Genomic DNA, 23,637 nt, shown 5'->3' with positions numbered 1-23,637 from the left:
TTGCGCCAGGACTGCATTTGAATTTTGTGAATTTAATCCTCGTGCTGTACGATTTTAAGCCGTGTAGACACGATATTAACACAATAATTAAGACTGTACCAATAAAACTCTGCGAGTTCAAAGAAAACTTCAAAGAGTTGTAACGACCAGGGCCGTATTTAGGCCTAGGTAACTTAGGCGGCTGCCAAGGGCGGCAATTTTTAGCGGTGTGTCAAATTTCACTTCAAATGAAGATAAATGACAATCCGAAAATAGGTTGATTTTAATTCTTACTCAAACAAAACCATGTATTTCAACTATGATTTGATGATTTTGAAAAGCGGTTTTTTCGTAAAGTTGACAGCATTTCTTTAAAATTAACTTATTTATATTAATAAGAATAGAATCTGATAATGTTTTTTTTAAAAAACCGCACGTATTTCCTGAAAACCTTCATACAAAAATTCGAATTTTCGAAAAAAATTAATAATCTTTTTCAGCTACTACCATTTTTTGTAATATTAGCAATCTAGTAAACCAAAAATTCACGAGCCGCCAATGCTGATGTCTAGTTTTGCCCTCCGTTGACCTCCAATATTGCTTCGTAGAATCTAATCCAAGCTCCAACGCTTTCTGATGAATCAATCGCTTTGTTGGCAGTCATGGGAAATTCCTCCATCAACTGGCATATTTATTTATTTAACGCCCAGAGGGCTTTTACATGTAGGTGGTACAATTTTAATGACAGTTTTGAAACATAAGAAAGGAATATTAAAAATAAAATTACATTAAAAAATAATATATGCAAGAAACAAAATTAAAAATAACAAGAACATAAATTAGGAAATACAGCGATTTGACTGGTTTACAAAAATATAACTTCCATTTAGGAATAGTGTTGAAATAAGTCATAAATAAATAAATATATAAATCATCAATTGAATTAAGTCCGATGAATTTGGCATAAATGTAGCAACAGTGCATGTGCACCGATACTTATTTGTTGACTTCCCCACTCCCAATGAATAAATAAATAAATAAATTAATTCAGCAGAACAATCGTCAATCTACAGGCTGTAACCCGAAATCTCTGCGGGACTACACTCGAACCAGACACCTAGAATTTTAGACCTTTACATTCGGCATTCTCTGCTTCTACGTCTATAATCAATCTTAGCTTCTACACCAGTCATTGTTATTTGTTCATGAAATAAGCAAAGCAATTAATTTAACGCAATTTTCTTTCAACAGTCCAGTATTGTTGTCACAGTGTCTCTGGTATTTTCAAATCCCAGTCTTATCGCATGCCCGTTGTTAACCGCCTAAGTGGATAATTCACCCTTCTAAGGTTTTACAGCTCTGCTGTGCAGTCATTTAGGCTCTCATTCTAATCTTGCCTGTCCCGGCTTCCTGCAAAGCCTTGCCAGTTAGTTGCTCTAAGTCCGCAGGGTGGAAGGCTTTGTTTACAAGGGGTGGTATTTAAAACACCCCTCAGAAGCTGGGAGAATAAGACTGTCTTACTATTAGGGACTTGGCCAAGGAAATAATAGAATTGACGGATGGCAGGATCTCAAGGACAATGGAAACTAGTTCATATTCTTGAATTCGTGCTCATCCATTTAAACAAATATTGAAAATAAACTCTACAATAAATAAACTCGATATTTTTTTATTTAATAAATGTTTACAGGTTACATTTTTTGACATTTTTTTTCAACTACCATACTAGGCTAATGCCCTTGTTGTGGTAGTTATACATGAAATAATAATAAAAATAACATAAAAGAACAAAAAATAATATTTTATAGAAACATAAGTATGCAAGTATGAATCATACATGAAATAATAATAAAAACTAGCAGTTAAAAACCCGCTCCGCGGGTTTTTTGCTGCTAGGCCCTGCGGGCGGCACTTGGTTGGGCTTTGCCCAGTTTAAGTGATACTAACAACAGTTACATTTAATAGGTACATATAAGGTCATTCACAGAAAGAGGGTGAGTATATATAGTAAATAGATTATTACAATATAGCGCCCCTGAGGTGATATCTCACAAAAGCGGCGCTATACAAATTGTCCAATAAATAAATAAATATAATGTTAATATTTTATTGCGTACATATGCATTGATATACAACGGAAATAGATAATATAATGTTATCTTATTAAACTTTATTTCAATAACAAATAACTTTGTTTACATCACTTTTTTTATTACATACAACCACTACATGTTTCATGAACGAAGTTTACCTCATCAGGAGTAAGTATACATTGAAGTCAAAAATTAAATATAAATTACAATTGGAAAGAAGAAGTGGAAGGAGGGGGGAAAGGTTAGAGTGGGCGGGGTTTATCAGAATTAGGAATTACAATATCGTTAGACGGAAAAGACCAGTTGAGTGGCAAAATATTTAAAAGAGAGTTTATTAAAAAAAATCTTGTTTATTATATCCGCTTTTATATTAACATGTTTTCTAATTTCTAAAAATATAAATTATTTATTTGCGATGTTTTATATCCTGTGTGAAGTATTTTAAGACCCGAAAAAACAAATAACAAATAACCATAAAACAATATATTCATAAAACAAATAGCATTTTATAACGGTTATTCTAATAAATTGATAGTTGAAATACTAAATAAAAAAATTAAACATGATCTCTACAAATGGTAAATTTACCCTGTTTCTAAAGATAGATGAATAACGATATTACCAAAATTATAAATAAAAACTTTCCTGGTACTATTCAACCGGCGTTTTACACTACTAACAAAATGAAGAAATATATTCTTGATAATAAAGATATCGATAATCAAACAAAAAAATCGGGAGTTTATAAACTCAATTGGGATGATTGTAATTTCTTTTACAAATGTAGAACCAATAGAAACTTTGAAGTCAGAACTAAAGAATATCTCGAGCTCTAAATGGTAATAGTGAATCTGAGTTTGATCATCTTATGAATAATGATCACACTTGATGAAAATTCAGGTCTTAAAATACTTCACACAGGATATAGCATTGCAAATAAATAATTTTGAAATTTTAGAAATAAGAAAACATGTCAATATAAAATCAGATATAATTAAAAGCAAAAAAAAATTATAAACCCTCTTTTAAATATTTTCCCACTCATCTGGTCTTTCCGGTCTAACGATATTGTAATTCCTAATTCTGCCCACTCTTACCGCCCTTTCTTACCTCTCCCCCTTACTTCCACTTCTTCTTTCCAATTGTAATTTATATTTAATTTTTGACTTCAATGTATACTTACTCCTGATGAGGTGAACTTCTTTCATGTAACATGTACAGGTTGTATGTAATTAAGGGCGGATTGCACCATAAATTAAATTTGGTTTAAATATCATTTTAAACACATTATTTGATTTAAGTCGACTTGGCGTCTTTCACCACAAAATTTAAGTCGTTAAATGCGTTTAAAGAACTGTCAAAGTTAAATACCCAAAAGGGGCTGTTTAACCGAGTTAAACGTGTTTAGCTCTACTCATAAAGCAGTAATGTCATTTTTTTAGTTTATCCCTTCGATTTCTGATTGTAGTTAAAATCTATCTCATTTTGATTTGTATTCACAATGAACATTTGGGATTTGTATTCTCACGATGATGAAGAAATTATAAAATTAAGGAAATTATAAATAAATTATACTTATATATATATATATATATAAGTAGACCGTTTATAGTCAGAGAAGTAAACAACCCTAGTTAAAATTTAACACCAATAAAAACATCAGCTAGGTGCTCGTAACTTGGAGCTAACACTCCTTATCGAGGAGTACTTTGCAAGGTTGTAAACTTCTAATCATACCTACAGCATTCTTATAATACTTTAAAACAATATAATATGTAAAAGAAATAAAAAACAAAATTACTCGGATAATTGTTTTATTTTTAATTCCAACAACAGAAGCTCTTTTTGTCTTATTTCATCATTATGTCTGTTTGCTTTAACTTTTTCTTCATAAAATAAATGAACACACTATTAAACCACACACAATCACAAAATACTTTGACACTTCAAGTAAAATGAAACATCGTAGCTGTTTATCGACTCGTTAATGGCGGTAACCACGCGCTAACTGTTTTACCGACGCGTTAATACGTTTAACTAAAATTGCCACCGAACTACGTGGTGCAGGACGCAACTAAACGCATTTAAGTTAAATGTATTTAGGGTCTTAAATTCGTTTAGTTAAATAAAATTTAAGATAAAATTTGGTGCAAGCCGCCCTAAGTGATGTAAACAAAGTTATTTATGTTTTAATAAAATAAATAATGCTATCACAAAGTGATAAGCTTCCAGAAGAAATCTTCAAATTAAACGCTTGTTAATGGTCCAGTAATCTTGCGTATTGTTAGATGCATATTTAAATATACGCGCCAGTCATTTGGTTCGTTCTTGTACCGCCAGAGGGGCAGAGTGGTCCAATTTTGCCTGCAGACCCCCTTTCGGGATTTAAGCGAAACAGTAATTTGAATTCGACCAATCAGAGGGCCTACATCGTCCAGACGCAAGGGTATTAATACTATCAGATAACATTAAAGAACTAAAAAATTTTATTATTATTTTATAGAAAAATAAGTACCTATGCAAGTATGAATCATACATGAAATAATAATAATATAACTTAAAAGAACTAAAAAATACTATTTTATAGAAACATATTGAAAATAAACTTAATAGCTAAATAATATGTTTGTATACAGATCTAAGTTGATTTAGCTAAATAGAGTGTTAACGTGATAATATATCTATCTTATAAATAAATAAAAAAAATTCGTTTGTTGAAAATCTTAAATCTCTCAAAGTTCTTCACCGATTGTTTTGAAATTGACACAATTTGAATACGCGTGAGTTTTTTTTTTAAATACCTACAGCCAGTATATTAGTATGAAAAACTGGTTCATTCTACAAATTCTAATGGAATTTTTTTTTTGCCTTGAAGTTGTTAGGATTGATTTATTTATACTTGAAAAACAGTGCGATCTGTTGGAAGTAAAAGAAACTCGCGCTATTGTTTCTCTATCTGCACAGACAGTCTGAGCCACAGCAACGCGCGGCGGGGTATAGCTAGTTTGCCATAAAATAAGGAAACCTTTCAAATGTTGATATACATATAAAGGATCATCCTCAAAATATTAATTTGGAAGTTTTCCATCGAGTGGCTAAAATAATAGTAAAATTAGCTGAAGTCCCCAGAGTTGCGTTATTTGCCCGGGTTATACCAAAACCTTCTAGATAAAAAGGCCGGGACACTCATTTAAAGCAGCCTTCTAATTTGTTATAATTATTTTTTTTTTTCATTTTATTCTTAATTATTAAAACTTCTTAAAATGTTTTAGTTAATTTAAAAAAATAAATAAAAATACGTTTTTTTGAGTTTCCCATACAATTTTGAAGATTTTTAAAGAAGAGAAGATTTTCAGGAATTCCATGCGGAGCACGGCCAAACTGAAATTTCCTGAAAATCTTATTACAAAAAATCGATTTTTCGATAAAAAAATTTAAAGAAACATTTCTTTTCCACTTATTTTGAACGGCAAGTGTGCAAAATTTCATCAAGAAGTATCAAAATTCAGCTTCAAGGTGTGAGAAAAGAAGAGGAGGGATGGTTGTAGAAATTTAATGTAGACAATGATATCCTCTTGTTTTTCAGTCAATAAGTTGAGTGTTCAAAGTTTCATGTAATAAAACTGTAGATTTTAATAAAAATCAAATCCACGCCGCATGTTTGCGAACGCGACACTCTTCGTTATATAGTTAGAAGATATTGTACTAGCTATAAATAAAACAAAATTCCAATATCTGTGTCATATTGAAGACAGACAGACATCCAAGATTACTCAAAATTTTGTAGGCAAATCTACGATTGTATTAATTGATTTTGATATAAGATTGATGGATTGAATAAGTCAATAAATCAAATAACCCTTTGAGAACAGACACGAACGTATTGACACTCCTTTCTCTCAGATAAACGATATTTGACACTCCAAACAGCATAATAGATAATATAATATCTACCCACATGTCACGATCTGTTAAGCTTTGATTGTTTCAATACAGTATTGTTCCGAGAAGTAATTCGATGCCGACACTATCTTGGAGGGTTTCAGTATTGTCCCGCAAAACAATGCCTCGTAATAATAATTTATTATTGGTGACACTGAAGACATTCACCCATGGAAGTGTATTGTGGGCGTGTAAGAATCCCTATTTTTCATTACTTCAACAACTCCAGGAGGACACCTATCTTTTTTATACAAATATTTAAAAATAAATGAACGTTTTTTGTTTGCCCGTACGCGTTTCTATACTATTCACCCGATTTAGCTAAAAAAATTGTTCTTATTTGTGGCAGGAGTGTTTAGAGAGTGGTTTGACCATGTATGTCCGTGTGAAAATTGCAGAGATTTGCAAAGAATGCAAGGCTGATGTTAACGTAATGAATAAGATTAAGAAAGGTACGCTCAGATGGTTTGGGTATGTAGAGCGAATTAACGAATAAATAGTGAAAAACTGAGACGCAGGTGATGAAATAAGAAAGAAGTGTAAGGTGAATGTATGACTTGGAAGGAATGGTTAAAAAGGTCAAGGATGCCCTGGAAAGACATGGCACGATATAATTAAACAAACAATTTAATTACAATACAATGTTATGTCCATCTTAAGAATGTATCCAGTTGTCAGGTACTTCACAATACACAACCTAAAAACTTTCCCGCGAAACAGTTATATATATATAAATAAAAGGCAATATCCGTATATGTTTGCCCTGTGGATTCAAAAACTACTGGAAATTTTCAAAGTTGGTTCTTATTAGTAGTTTAGAGAGTGGTTTGACCATGTATGTCCGTGTTAAAAATGCAGAGATCGCAAAGTATGCAAGGCTCACGTTGACGTAATGAATAAGATCAAGAAAAGTACGCTCAGATGGGTTGGACATGTAAAGCAAATGAACTAAGAAGAGATATAAGGGGAAAATATCATGTGAATGGTAGAAGTCGGGGACGCTCGAAGGAGATGGCACAAGCACGTGAATCGAATACTTATGTGTGATAAAATAAGTTCATCACATACATGAACGAGGAGAGAGGTGTAAGGAGAATGTATGGAGTGGAAGTGAATGTAGGAAGACATGGCACGTGCAAGTTTATTTCATACTTAAGTTAGGTAATGTATGAATAACAGAATAGTAATATATTAATAGAATCAGTTACCTTCTACTCGATTCCAACAATTTTTGTTACTTTATGGCAAGTTTATAAAACACGTTGAGCGATCCCTTTTCAAATTTATCTACCTTTCGTGCAACACTTTGTCAATCCTTCCGGCGATTTAAATCTGAGATAATTATTTTGTCAAACATTTTGGCGATCTGCAGTTTGTGTTGGTCGAAATCTGAGATAATTCTTTTGTCAAACCTTCCGGTGATCTGCAGTTTGCCTTGGTCGAAATCTGAGATAATTCTTTTGTCAAACATTTCGGCGATCTGCAGTTTGCGTTTGTCGAAATCTGAGATAATTCTTTTGTCAAACCTTCTGGTGATCTGCAGTTTGCGTTTGTCGAAATCTGATGTACTCGTAATTCTTTTGTCAAACCTTCTGGCAATCTGCAGTTTGCGTTGGTCGAAATCTGAGATGATTCTTTTGTCAAATCTTCCGGCGATTGAAATCTGAGATAATTCTTTTGTCAAACCTTCCGGCGATTGCAGTTTGCGTTGGTCGAAATCTGAGATAATTTTTTTATCAAACCTTCCGGCGATTGACATCAGAGATAATTCTTTTGTCAAACATTTCGGCGATCTGCAGTTTGCGTTTGTCGAAATCTGAGATAAGTGTTTTGTCAAACCTTCCGGCAATCTGCAGTTTGCGTTGGTCGAAATCTGAGATAATTCTTTTATTTTTTTTATTTATTTAACGCCCAGAGGGCTTTTACATGGTTGGTAGTATAATTTTAATTTGACAAATACTTTCAAACATAAAAAATAAGAATAAAATTACATTTGATAAAAGCTATGCAACAAGTCATACAAAAACAGAAAATTACAGCTATTTGTTGGTTTACATGATGTGTTTAGGAGTATTGTTGAAATAAATGTTTTAAATGATCCATTTTTGTCAAACCTTCAAGCAATCTGCAGTTTGCGTTGGTCAAAATCTGAAATAATTCTTTTGTCAAACCTTCCGGCGATCTGCAGTTTGCGTTGGTCGAAATCTGAGATAATTTTTTTGTCAAACCTTCCGGCAATCTGCAGTTTGCGTTGGTCAAAATCTGAAATAATTCTTTTGTCAAACCTTCCGGCGATCTGCAGTTTGCGTTGGTTGAAATCTGAGATAATTCTTTTGTCAAACCTTCCGGCAATCTGCAGTTTGCGTTGGTCAAAATCTGAAATAATTCTTTTGTCAAACCTTCCGGCGATCTGCAGTTTGCGTTGGTTGAAATCTGAGATAATTCTTTTGTCAAACCTTCCGGCAATCTGCAGTTTGCGTTGGTCAAAATCTGAAATAATTCTTTTGTCAAACCTTCCGGCGATCTGCAGTTTGCGTTGGTTGAAATCTGAGATAATTCTTTTGTCAAACCTTCCGGCAATCTGCAGTTTGCGTTGGTCAAAATCTGAAATAATTCTTTTGTCAAACCTTCCGGCGATCTGCAGTTTGCGTTGGTTGAAATCTGAGATAATTCTTTTGTCAAACCTTCCGGTAATCTGCAGTTTGCGTTGGTCAAAATCTGAAATAATTCTTTTGTCAAACCTTCCGGCGATCTGCAGTTTGCGTTGGTCGAAATCTGAGACAATTCTTTTCCATTTTATGTTTTTTATGGTAATTGTATTAAATATCAAAATTGTATTAAATATCGCAAGGTACAGTGCTTGGACCAATTCTTTTCACCATATCAATTTATTACGCCAATCTTTAAAACAACTCAAATGCAAAACCATTATATTTACCAAGCCATAAAAAACTACAATAATCTCTCTTCCGAATTGCGCTGTATTACGAACCAACAAGAACAAATAAATAAAATCAAACTTTTTTTCCAAAAAAACTTATATTAAACAAAAATAATAATATATAATATATATTATTATATTATTATTATTATATCTCATTATGAATTATGAATCTAAGTAAGAATCGTGGCTCCCTTATCAGGCACAAGAGTTCCTCTTTTCTGATAAGGTATACATGACCATATATGAACCTTAATATTATATTTTGCAAAATATGTATGTATTAATGTAACCCATATAATGTATATTAAAATAATAATAAAAAATAAAAAAAAATATATATATGTTAACGACATTTTCTTTCAACCACTACATGGCCAAATTACTTCGTATGCCGACGACACAGTTCTAATAATAAGCGAAAAAACTTGGGAAAACGTAATACTTAAAGCCACTGTAGACATAAATACTCTTAAGAATTTCTTCGACCTTAATTTGCTATCACTAAATAGCGATAAAACATATGTAATTCCATTTGCAATACACACAAAAGACATCCCTAAAAATTTTAACATTATCATTCATGACAATTCCAAAATACATAATAAAAATTACTGTCTCCAAAACTGCACAATCCTAAAAAACACAAACACAATCAAAAAAGACATCCCTAAAAATTTTAACATTATCACTCATGACAATTCCAAAATACATAATAAAAATTACTGTCTCCAAAACTGCACAATCCTAAAAAACACAAACACAATCAATCAATAATCTAGGAGTAATTATCGATAAAAATTTGAATTGGAAGGAACAAATATGTCAAATTGTAAAAAAAATCAGAAAACTGATATATGTATTTTTAAGAATCAGAAAATTTTTGTCTTTAAAAAACCTATATTTAATATATGATGCTTTGGTTCAATCAACGCTACAATATGGTATCATTAGTTGGGGATCCACATACAAAACTAACCTTTTTTTTATTTTTATAGTGAATACCTCACAAGAGTCCCAACTGCTCCCGTCTGGAGCCAGTGAGACTATGGCATCCCCAATTGGGGGATGTTGTGAGGCTGAAGGTAAGTGGGGAAGGGAAAGAGGAAGGTGGGGAAGTACCTGGCTATTCAGATCTAGTCACTAAACACGGCTAAAGCCATTTGGAGCAACGTTTCAATTCTGAATGGTGGTCTTACACCAGGGCGATACTGGTAGTATCTTCCACTCTGAAAATCTCCAATAGAAGTGGTACAAAGGTTAATAATTAAAATAATATTACGAAAACCTTCCGACTACCCAACGGATCGATTATTCGAAGAATTTCAAGTGCCTTCATCTAAAGATCTTTATACTAAAAATGCATTAATTCAAATCATAAAAGAAAAAGACAAGTATCAATTTCTAACTGAAAACCGTACTAGACTTAAATATATTTTTCCATGCCCAAAATTAAACACTTCCTTTGCACAAAATTATTACACTTACCGGGCAAGAATTTTTTTCAATCGACTACCTGAAGAAATTAGAAACATTAATGATAACATCCAAATAATAAACACTGTGAAAAAATATTTTAAAGACAAACTTACAAAAAATAAAAATGTTTCCAATTGAATTAATCTTAAGAATAACTCACTTCAAATAAGTTTAAAATCATTTAATTTTTAATTACTTACTTATTGTAATAAAACAATGTACACTCCTCTTCCAGCCACAAGCTAATGCTTCTATGGAAGAGGGGTCCTGAAATATTGATCATATATTGTAACAAATAAACAAAAATGTACTTATATAATAAATAAATAAAAAAATAAATAAATATCCTAATTTAATGCATACAATTTTTACAATCCGCGAACTCAAATTCTATAAAATATTTTTTTTATACAAAAATTTCGAACAGCTGTTTATGATTAAAATTTTAGTCTTCTAATAGAATAATAATAATATATTTCACATAAAATTATACAATAAAACATATGCGGAAACTTTGACTAGCCAACTAGGAATGGATCCTGTTTTAGGCCAGTCACATTGACAAATTTATTTCATATCATAATTTCATATTACATTGCTTAATTATAGAACATATTATTTTATAGAAGGAAAACAGTGTTAAGATTGAATTCCTGTTAGAAGCATATATTTTTTTTCTTATTTATTCCAGATCTCGGGGAGGGTGGTGCAATCCCACGAGCTCCATATTACACATAAAATATAAAAATATTGTAAGATTATACATACACAGTAAACGAAAACAAAATAAAATAATAATAATAATACAAAAACATAGTGAGAATGAAGTTTTTTAAAAAGAAAAATATTTTTTTAAATATGTGGATATATTTGAATCTTTGACTATCAAGTAAGCTATAGATGACAAACAAAAATATAAAATATTCAGAGATGTGCTTTATTTCAAATAAATCCATTTCAAATGGAAATGCAAAATCAAAATGGGTTTTTTTTCCATTTTGCATTTTAAATGCTTTTCTAAAAACCATTTTGCATTTTGCATTTTAAATGCTTTTCTCAATGCATTTTCCATTTTAAATGCTTTTTTGCAACATTCTTCCTACTATCTCCACTAATCTTTTTTCATAAGCCCCAAACGTCAGTCGTTCCTCAACCTCGCTATGAGAGATAATTTACATTTGTCAAGTTGCTCCATGGTAGGAGCCCTGGCAATTGAGTGATACCATTACAAAAAATACTGATTCAAATACTGAACATAGGGCCATGACGCACAGTGGGCTGAAAATCGCCTTTCATAGACATAGAGACTTGAATTTTCAAGGGTATTTTTTTGGCTAGAAATGGATTCTGCTGATCATTACTATGATATAAAATTTTGTACGAAGCAATTGCGTGTACACATGAAGGATTTATCATTTTTTAAAGAAAAATTTGTAAAATTTGTAAATAAATTTGTAAATAAATCACCCCCATACACACAAGCCCTGCTTATTTATGGGGTACATCAAATACTAATATTATGTAATTAATAACTGTACTATATTGTGTAATTATATTATGTAATTGTTATATTATGTAATTCGTGTATCTTTTTTTACTAATAAAAAAAAAAAAAAAAAATCTGTCGGACTCTGGAGTAAGCTTTATGACTGGCGCCATCTATCGCTTAAAAACTCAACTTATTACCATACATCACAATAATTATATCTATTTGTTATAAAAAAAGGTAATAAAACACTTATTATTATTATTATAAATACCGTGTACGGCAATTTCAAAGGAACTAACATGCAGAATTCGTGAATTTGTAAAGTTAACATTTTTTTATAAATCTTAAAAATATGGGATGAACGGTATAAATTTACACGAATTTATTGTCTGTTGGCATGATTTTTTTTAATGGGGGCGGGATATTTCTAAATCTAACGCCCAGAAATCCCGATCGCTGGAATTATATTTCAATTATTACGCCTTCGCTCGAGTGGTTATATGGGTCGTCTTTTTATATATTATTATGGATTCGGGATGAAAAAAGCGACATATTCTGTTTTATACCTGTTTTCTTTGAGTTATTATTGGCAGACATTATTTCACATCTGTCATTATTATCTGAAATCGTAAGTATGAAAATACAGATGGTCAATTTGTTTGTCTTTTCCAGGGCTTAGGTGTAAATGTCTTTTGTAAATTGGTTACAACAGTATTCTTTCAAATCTGTGTAGATCTCACTTCTAGGTGTTATCTGTTCGGTGGTTGGATGGATATAACATTTTGTTTTGCAGTAATGGGAAACCAATTCGAATAGATTATATTCGGGAGTAGTTATTGAATTGTAGACGAAACTTTAAATCCATACTAAATAGAGAACAATATAAGAGTAGTAGGTAGGTACGAATCTAGAGCGTATAAAGCGTTTAACTAAATCCCTTAGAACTGTGATGTCTAGCAGTATTAAATTTTCTTAATTTTCATCATCATCATCACAACTATTTTCATTTTGTAAAACCAATTGGGTCATAAGCTATACGTACCTAGATCTTTTGAAAAATTCAACAGTAAAACGCCACATTGCTTGTTCCATATTTTATTTATGTATATATATATAAACGCCTAAAAAGGCTTTTACATAAAAGTGATACATGATGCAGTGTACAAAGGATATTATCTGTATTATACAGGAGATACTGACAGTAAATAGATGTAATCCATTGTAAAGTAAAACAAAAACTAAATATGAAGCAATATTAGTAAAACGTAAGAGTAATATAAATTAAAAAAGAAATTACAACAACACTACATATATATATAAAACAAAACATTAAAACTAATTTACCAACGCTACTCTAATTTGTAGGATTCGACATAGTGGTATAGATTATGCTTGATTCTATAAATGGAGTCAATAAATAAATCAATAGCACCCCCATACTTGTTGCCCAGATCATGCATCCTATTGGTCAGTGAGTGTGTCTGATAGTTGGTCGTGTATGTATTACAGAAGAATGTTACATTTAATTACGATTTAATTCAACTCCGTATCTCATTACGGTGCAGAGATATTGCGTTAAGTATTCCTCGAACGTTCCTGACTTCTTCAACTACTCTATTATTTGAACCACTAACTGGCACTAATAACAACAAACTTTAAAAACTTCAGCTACATCGAAGATTACTTTTCGAGTTTTGAGAGCACAAACATACGCAGGTTGAATTTTTAAATATTAAGATTAAAATATAGGCTAAAGTTAAGTACAGTCCCTGGCCACATTAAACATTAATTAATGTTGCCAGGTACTGTTTTTAGTAGCCAGGGACTTTAAATATTGTGCCTGGCCACATTAAATCTTCATTATGTGACCTGGGACTGTATTTAATGGCCAGGGACTTTAAATACAGACTTTTGCCATATTAAACATTCATTAATGTTACCGGGGACTGTATTTAATGGCCAGGGACTTTAAATACAGACCCTGGCCACCTTGAACATTCATTAATGTTACCAGGGACTGTATTCAATAGCCAGGGACTTTAAATACAGACCCAGGCCACATCAAACATTCATTAAAAATGAAATAATAATCCATGTAAATGATTGAAAGCTTTATTAGTGTGCAGTATTTAAGTTGTGACGTTAAAAGTAGAAGGGCTATGAGAAGGGTTTGTGAAAGAAAATTTGCAGTTTTAGAGAAACATAAATTATTTATCCTTAATTTTGCTTTATTTCTTAAATTTATTTATTTTTATATATAAGTTAAACTTGTGTTTACAAGACAAGATTTTTATGCAAAGCACACGGAAGATTTTTTTTCCATTTATATTTGTGTTTAATTTATTTTCAATTAACTTCAAACAGTTTTTGTGACCGTATTAGAATCAGCAGAAATTATCAGAGCGGGTTAGCAAGTCGACGACTCAAATACGTATTTATAATGGGACCCAAGCCTAAAGTTAGTAGTTTTGAACAGTTTCTGTGTGTAAATATTTTCTTTTTAACCCTTAGATTGCCGAAAAGCGCCTAAACGCTCATACGTGGGTATGTGAAAAATGCCAGCGACGCGGTAGCGCTTTTTTCGACTTTTGGTGCGCGTCAGTGACGGTCGTGTTCCCGCGTTTCTATTTTTATTCATTAAATTGCGTTCTAACTTTCAGTTTCATGATATGTGATCAAAATGAAAATTCAACACACCTTTACAGTAAGGACAGTAGCTCTGTGAAAATATCCAACCTGATTTGCTCACTGTGTAAAAAAGTACTGCACTGTGTTTGTGTAGGAAAACACTCTTAAGTACACTCCGTGCTTGATTTCCGTGCTTTTACTATCATAGTGTATCGAACATGAAAAATGATTTTATTGCATTTAATATCAATTGTTGCATACCTGAAAGTTTGATGACCCCTTTTTCCAAATCATAATATTTACCAGTTGAAAAATCATCTGTTACCAGGCAGCAAAAAGACTGGATCAAACATGAAACAGTTCGATAACCCTATTTTCTAAAACAAAATTAAAATATTGACAAAGCCAAAAAGCTGTTACTGGACGAAATGCCTGCCACTGCTGCAGCAGTTGCCTACGCCATTTGCTGTATCGTATGGCGCGATAATGCACAATGTGCTCCAATCTAAAATTATCGCTGAAAGAATTCCGATTGTCTTAGTTTCTATCTGTGTATTAAAACCCAGTTGTATTGAAATACATATAACTATTTCTTGTGAATTGGGTTGGCTGTAAAAAATAGGAAGTACATATAAGCTACACCCCTTTGTACGTTCTGTATACCAGTACAATACATCTAATTAAACTGTGAATTTTGATTTGAATCGTCTTTCTTTTATGATGGTTTGGATAGAACACCTCATGGTGTTTTGCTTAAATCATTACCAGGTTGAGGGCTGATGTGTTTTTATTTATTTATTTTATTTTAGTATTACATTTTGTTACAATAGTGACGTATTGCCCGGTGCTTATTATTTACAGTCTTTTCTTGTACAGGTAAACACGTCCCGTACACATAGTTTGAAACCTTCTGAAGAGAATGTTGAAAAAATATGTAAATTAGTGTATTGTAACAGAAGTGGCAACTGTTTTTCTTTTTTATAAAAATTATCTATAAAAAAGCACTTCTTTACTGACATTTTCAGCATATTTTGACAAAATATTTATGGCACTTAAAGGGTTAAATCTATCAATTTTTATATTCGTGCGTAAATAACGCTATAAAAGGCTGCTTAAATTTGATCTCTACATTTCAATACGATTCTCAAAGTCCATCTAACATTCTCCTACACCTGTAAAACGTATCCCCATATCTAAAACATCAATAAAGAACCATCAACTTCCTGAGTTACCTGCTATGCTGGTTTGAATTTTAGTTCGAAAACGATTTTGGTTTTCGTTTATGTTGTTTTGATATTCGATATAGATAAGAAACTTTGGGAAATACATCTCTTTCATAGCAAATGTGGAATTTTCAGAATTGTGTCAATATGCAAAAGTGGCTATTAGATGTATTGTGCAGCCAGTATAGAGGAAATTGTGGCTCCACATTTGAGAGTGAAAAATGGATCGAAGAATTTCGTATTTAGATTTTCTGATATTGTGACCATTACAAATGTTATATTTGACACCCAATAATTATTGTCTTTCAGCAGTAGGTAAAATTCCGAAAGTATTTCATAGAAATATCCATACGAATTTTAAAAATCTCAGGAGTAAGAGTAAATGCCACCAATGAGCTTCCGACTAGCAGTCAGCTGCTCTAACTATTATTCTACTTAGGCTTATTAAAAAGAAGTTAAAAAATTCAATATGTACTAATATTTTATATTCGACAATTAGTTTATCCTTAAAAATAATAATATTTCTGCCTTTCTCTTTTAATTCAAAATCCCAACATCTTTTTTTTTAATTATACGTATGTTGAACTAACTTCTTCGAGAAATTACAAAAACCGGTACACCCTGTATTAGATTTTTTTAAATGAACAACGTAATATTATTAAGCACTTACTCAAAAAATACAAACAGTTTTCAGTGAAAAAATTGATATATAGAGGTAGGAAAATTCAGCCCAGCATTATTACAATTGATTTAATTTCATGTCCCTAATAGAGTCACTCGAACTAAAACTATCTTTCACGGCTAAAATAATGTCAATACTAATTCTTTTATAATCTTCCTTACACCTTGCATACACAGCTTATGTAACCAATATTTATTTATTTATTTATTTATTTATTTATTTATTTATTTATTTATTAATTAATTTATTTATTTATTTATTACACGCCCTAGTGGACTTTTCTTTAAAAAAATACAAGAGTTTTGTATCAGAGTAAACACTTAAAAATTTATGAAATAAAGAAGAATGTAAACATAATGGCAAAAATGAATCCTCGCGCATATAATTTAATTTAAAAGAATCAACAAAACAAAATAGTAGAAGCGGAGATGTTATATGGGTACATAGGTCTATTTGTGTCTAGAATAATAAAAGTGATAGAATATAACAACATTTATACTGATTAGTTTTCAAATGAAATATATCACCCAGATCAGAATATTTGTTTCCGAGATTGTGAAGTCTCGGAATCGGAGAATTTTGATAAGCTAGTGTCCTGGTGTTATTGAAGTAAAAAGGTAAGAAATGTTGGCATGATTTTTTGGCAACATGGATATTGATACATTGAAGTAATTCGGGACAGTCAATTTTAAAATGTAGTATTCTTTGTAACAGTATTAAATCTGTGCTTATTCTTCTTTCTGGAAGTTTCAATAAAGACATTTTATCCAAGAGGTAATTGTAATTTACGTTTTGTATAGGAAAATGCAAAATATGCAGAAGTTGCGGATAATATGTTTATTAGCACCGAAAGAATTGCAAAAAAGCATTAAACTATTTTCTTTTAAATAAATATTAGTTAACTTTTTGTTTCCTATAGCATGATTGTAAATTTCGGTTATAAAATTTAGTTATAATATTAGTATGTGCTGCATAATTGTTTTGTGATACTTTTTTATGTGAAAAGTATTTTAATCAGTATTTAAATGTGTGATGCTGAAATATATGTATACCATGCTCAAAACGCTGAGTTACATAACTATTCTATTTTTATTTTCCACGAAAATAGTTTTGGCTAGAAGAATTAACCATGTCAAAAGCTAACGTTTAGAACTTAACATTATGAAATGAAACTGTTTTGTATTTGGTACACTCAAAGAATAAATATTAACACAAGAAATGCGTTGTGGATGTTTTTAGCTTTTGTTTGTGCGAAATCATTTACAAAGCGTATACCATCTCAGTCAGCTTTTGTTTACATAATATATATAAGTCATCACCATGACTGAAATGGTGTAGGCTTTTTAAATACGCAAATAGGCTATGAATATTCAATATTAATTAATTCATTAATTAGTATAACATAATGTCGCTATCCGCGTCTGTCTTTTTGTGCGCTTAGTTCGTCTAAACTACAAAACGGATATTGATAGGATTATAGTCGATATAATTTGGAGAATTTTTTTCGGAAGGTTTACGTATATAATACATGCATATTGTCATTATAGAAAGTTGATAAAAATCGATGTTTTATAATCAAGGAGTAAAAATTTTTTTTCGAGCACTACATTGCTAACGCTGCAGCGTTGGCTAAACCTTATGAGGTACATCAAAATAATGTACAGGGTTTTCCAATAAGAGGTGTTATTTTGATATTCAATCGTAAAATATCAATGGTTTCGTTGCTTGTTTGGCACGTAGCGCTGTCTTGTTGAAAGTAAACGCTGTCCAAATCAATACCATCCAATTCCGGCCATAAAAAATCATTAATCATCTCTCGATAGCGCAATCCATTCACAGTAACTGTTGCTCCAGCCTCATTTTCGAAAAAGTAAGGTCCAATGACTCCGCCGGACCATAAACCGCACAAAACAGTCACACGTTGAGGATAAAGAGGCTTTTTAACAATAAATCTTGGGTTTTCCGAGCTCCAGATGCGACAATTTTGCTTGTTGGCAAAACCACCGAGGTAGAAATGGGCCTCTTCACTCAAGATGATTTGCATTTGATTCACTCAAGTGAATTTTAATAATTTCAATGCATTGTTGAAGCGTGTATCGTTCCATTTTTATCAATGGCTTAGTTTCAACTTGTCAAATGTCAAAATATGACAGCTTCAAAAGTAAAATCTACCGAAATAGCGGGCTATTCAAAATAACACCTCTTATTGGAAAACCCTGTAATACGGAATTGTATATCTTAAAAAGGTCTACAGAAAAATTTGCAGTGGTGTATATTTATTTCCTAAGGTTAAAAGGTACTAAGCCAGTTGACGTTGGTTTCCATGCAAATCTACATGATTATTGTGTCCAATGTGTAATACCTATTCAGCGGGTACGCACACACCCTATGGAACGTCATTAGGCACCAACAGAGACTTATTTAAATACTAACAAACAATAACCCACATCCTGTGCTGCCTCATTCCGGAAATTAGATACAATAATATTCATCTGGAGGTTCTACTGAATGACATCACGTAGCGCGTGGCACAATGCCGCGAAAGCCTCCGAGGTCTGCAAAGGTCTCCACGTAGGGTGTGGCACGTTTTCAATTTCCGGTCGACGCCAAAAGAACAGGAAGGACGTAGAGGTGTACGGTACCTGAGACTCTTTACGTTCAAATTCCAAATCGGACACTGTGTTCTTTTTTGGGCGGACGATATTTTTAGAAAAGCTATTTCGATGGTCATGTGCAATATTAATGTGCCTTACATTTTGGACGATTCGTGGGCATTTTTCTACTAGAATGTTTGAAAACCCTGTACACTTCTTTAGTAAGTAGTCAGGTAGATTATAATTCACCTATTTGGATTCCATTCGATAAAGCATTTTTAGACATTTTTAATGACCAATTTAATCATTTAAAAAAAATGTATTACCTTTAATCATATTAAGCTGATATTGTGATGAAGCCCTTTATTTAAAGAGAAGCAACATTGTACCTATCTAATCAGTGTCTTACCAGTACAGGTGTGACAATAACAAATCGTTTATAAACATATTTGTATTTACCTTTTACCCATTCTTATTTGTTATTTACTTGTGCATATTTAGCTTATTCATTTTGTTACTATTTTTGTTATTATCATTTTGTTATTATTATGTATTTAAACATCCATGTATGTTAATTTTTGAGCACCATGCATGTTTTATGTACTTAAATAAAAATAAATTCTTCTTTATGTGCCGTATCAGGTCCCCCCGACGTTGGCGATCACTCTAGAAAATGTCTCTTTGTCTTGCGCTGCCCGGAATAGCTCCTCCACACTTCTAATGCCGGTCCACTCTCGTATATTTCGCAGCCAAGACATTTGTCTCCTACCAGGCCCTCTGCGACCCTCTATCTTGCCTTTCAATATTAACTGGAGCAAGTGATACTTCTCCCCTCGAAGTACTTGACCCAGATATGAAATTTTCCTGATTTTTATTAATCTAAGCAGTTCTCTCTCTGCTCTAGCCCGCCTGAGAATTTCTGTGTTGGTGATCAAGTCGGTCCATGGGACTTTGAGTAGTCTCCGGTGAAGCCACATTTCAAAAGCCTCTAACCTGTTCATGGTATTTACTTTCAAGATCCATGTTTCACATCCATACAACAAGACCGACCACACATAACATTTTAGCATTCTCTGCCTTAGTTTTAAGCTGATATTATCATTGCAGAAGAGGGATTTCATTTTAATGAACGCAGTTCTTGCTGCTTCAATTCTGCACCTAACCTCTACATCTGGGTCAAGAGTCTCCGTGAGAATACTGCCGAGGTATCTAAATCTTTCGACCTTTTCGACATTGCAACCATTTAACTGTATGGGCCCGTTCCCACTTCCGTTTTCAAATCGGAGGCGGGTCCCGTTTTAAAAACGGATGCCCTAGTGGCTGTAGTGGATGTATGGAGCTGTTCACACTTGTCCGACACGATTTGAAAACGGATCCGACATTTTTTGTCGGATGGCTCGCCTACGCAGCGCGTCCGTTTTCAAATCGTGTCGGAACACGCTCGCTCATAGTGTTGTATGGAGCTGTTCACACTTGTCGTCCAGTCGTTCCGGCAGAGTCCCCGCCAAACCCCGACCCCTCCCCGCCCGCTCCCTGTCGCAAGGAAGCATGCACGCAGCGTGCTTGTATTTGGTTATTTTGTTAAGTAAATAAATCAAAACTACAATAATGGATAAGGAAATAAATCCCGAAAATTTAATACCACTGGTCGAATAAAGAGTATGGTAATATTTTATCTTTAACCAAATAAAAACAAAACACTTGGTGTACACAACTTTTGTACATCAAAATTTTTATTTTTATTTTTTTAAGTTTACTTTTTTTAAATTTTAAAGCTTTAATGAGATGCACGGAAGAGCTTATTATTTTAACAAACACATAATAAAAAATATTTGAGTTGTTATTGTTTTCTTACTTTAAAATATCGATAGCCTTTCTTCAGGACAAATGCACTTTCTCAATTTTGTGTTTTGATATGTTAAGTTCTCTGAAACTCATTCCAGTAGATGGTTAAAGGAAGTGATAGACATTCTCTTAAGCCATTAAGCGCCCTTGAGGTGATTTTTCATGGTGAAAACGGCGCTATATAAATAATCCAATCATTATTATTCTAAAATAATTAAAGAACTTTAATTAACACTTGGAAAATTCCTACAGAAAATCATTCGGCTATGATTGGGTGTACCCAAAATTTTCTTTTCACTTTTTTCCTTCTTTTTAATAAGTACAACATGACAACAAGAACTTCATCGTCGTCCATTGCGCACCATTACTGAAGAATGAGCAAATAACATGTTTTTGTTGAATCGACAATTATTTTTTTTCGTAGAGTATGGTCCGTTTTTAAAACGGTAGTGTGAACAGGGCCATTGGCCATCCGTTTTTAAAACGGGACCCGCCTCCGATTTGAAAACGGAAGTGGGAACGGGCCCTATCACTGATTCAGAGTGATCTAGTCGTCCAAATGTCATCCATTTTGTTTTATTGACGTTGATTGTTAGGCCCAGTTGCTCACCAGCATTATTAACAAGATTTAATAGGTCTTGGAGGTCATCGATACAGTCAGCTAGTAATACAGTATCATCTGCGTATCTTATGTTATTAATGACAACTCCGTTGATCTTAAGACCCTTCTCAGTAGGGCTCTTTTAAAGACATAGTTGGAATAGAGATTAAACAATAGTGGCGACAGGATACAGCCTTGTCGTACTCCACGCTGAATGGCAATTGCATTAGATCTCTCATTCCCATGTCTTATTTCTGCTGTTTGGAACCAATACAAGTTTTTTATGAAATTCTGGTCTTTGGTGTCAACGTTACAATCTGCAAGCATTTTCATTAGGTCAGCATGTTTTACCCTGTCAAATGCCTTTTCGTAGTCAATAAAACAGGCAAAAACTTCCTTTCTTTGGTCACGACACTTTTGCAATAGTACATCGATAGACAATAATGCCTCACGCGTCCCAAACGCATTTCTGAAGCCAAACTGAGTGTCATCCAAGTCCTGCTCGCACTTATTGCGTATCCTGGCATGTATTATTTTAAGGAATAATTTAAGGACATGACTCATCAGGCTTATTAATCGATAGTCACTGCACTTCTTAGGGTATTGTTTTTTAGGCAATGTCACAAAAAATAAATAAATAAAGCATATTCCAACAATATAGAAAAAATACAGCACACATTTCATAGATTTATTAACCTTAAGCTGAATATTCCGATTCAAAATATTAACTAATAGAGATAATCCTTCGACCTTGTTCTATTAAATACAATTAATAATGATGATATTGACAGCTCTCAGATTCTCGCAAAAATAAAATTATATGATAGTAGACAAAATCCGACCTCTCTTTGCTCTTGTCGATGCCAATTGGAGATGTACTCGTAGTATCAACTCCCTTTTTAGGGGCTTTTACATGGGAATAGTTTATAAAATTGTCTCTTTCTACTACCTACTCAATGTTACTGTTAAAAAAACTACATTACATCCAGTCCGTCTCTTATTCCGGTGCAGAGATAATGCGTATTCCTCGGACGTCCCCGACTTCTTCTACAATTTAAACAACTCTCTAAACACTCCTTGCACTAATAAGAACAAACTGTACATTTTCATCAAAATATCGAGTTGTGCGGGCACAAACATGGGCGAGCTCACAGACATATATTATGTCTATGGGCGAGCTAAATTTTTACATAAATTAATAAATAGATAGATTATGTTTATTTTTTTTATTTATAAAATACATGGTATTTAAAAAACATTTTACATGATATTGATACATTGAATCACCATATGAGACAACTGCCTGTTTCATGGTGAACAATATGTTATACTTATTTTACATCAAGTATAAACATAATGTAAGATTTTGGGCCTTGCCAATAAACCTGTTTCAAACCCTACGTTAATTTTTTACATAACTGAAGTGACCCAGAAAGAATCTTTTGTATTTGATAAATTGATAAACTGAATACGCCCACCGATGAATCAACATTATTAATCTCCATCAGTATTCTGGGCACTGAGGAGTACATAAGGTAGTTATAATATAATAATATAATCTAATATAAGGTATAATCTGGTATTGTTAGAAACTTATAAATAAAACATAAAAACACGACGGAAGTGAAACTTTTAGTATTCTTCTCTCTCTCTTTTCATTTCATTCTCTCTTTTTTTCTGTCTATTGACATATTTATAAGTAGCATGTGATAAAAAAAAATTAAAAGTTATAAAAATATGGGATTCGAACCCGGGTCCTGCATAACGAGTGTCGAACGCTCTGCCTCTAGACCGCGGTTATTACGTATTCGACCAAAATATCATATAGTCAAAATATCTAAAAGTCGCAGCACGAGAGCATTTTATCACTTTAAAAAAATTATTATTAAAAAAATCACAAAAAGAAAATACAAATCGTTGATAAAAAAAAATTATAAGTTATAAAAATATGGGATTCGAACCCGGGTCCTGCATAACGAGTGTCGAACGCTCTGCCTCTAGACCGCGGTTATTACGTATTCGACCAAAATATCATATAGTCAAAATATCTAAAAGTCTTTTATCACTTTTAAAAAAAGCATTTTATCACTTTAAAAAAAATTATTATTAAAAAAATCACAAAAAGAAAAAAAAAATAGTGT

The sequence above is a fragment of the Hesperophylax consimilis genome, chromosome 21, assembly GCF_061612785.1.
Source record: "Hesperophylax consimilis isolate HC1 chromosome 21, BYU_Hcon_1.0, whole genome shotgun sequence".
NCBI classification, from domain to species: Eukaryota; Metazoa; Arthropoda; class Insecta; order Trichoptera; family Limnephilidae; genus Hesperophylax; species Hesperophylax consimilis.
The sequence above is the reverse complement of the archived record's forward strand: the minus strand, read 5'-3'. Positions refer to the sequence as shown.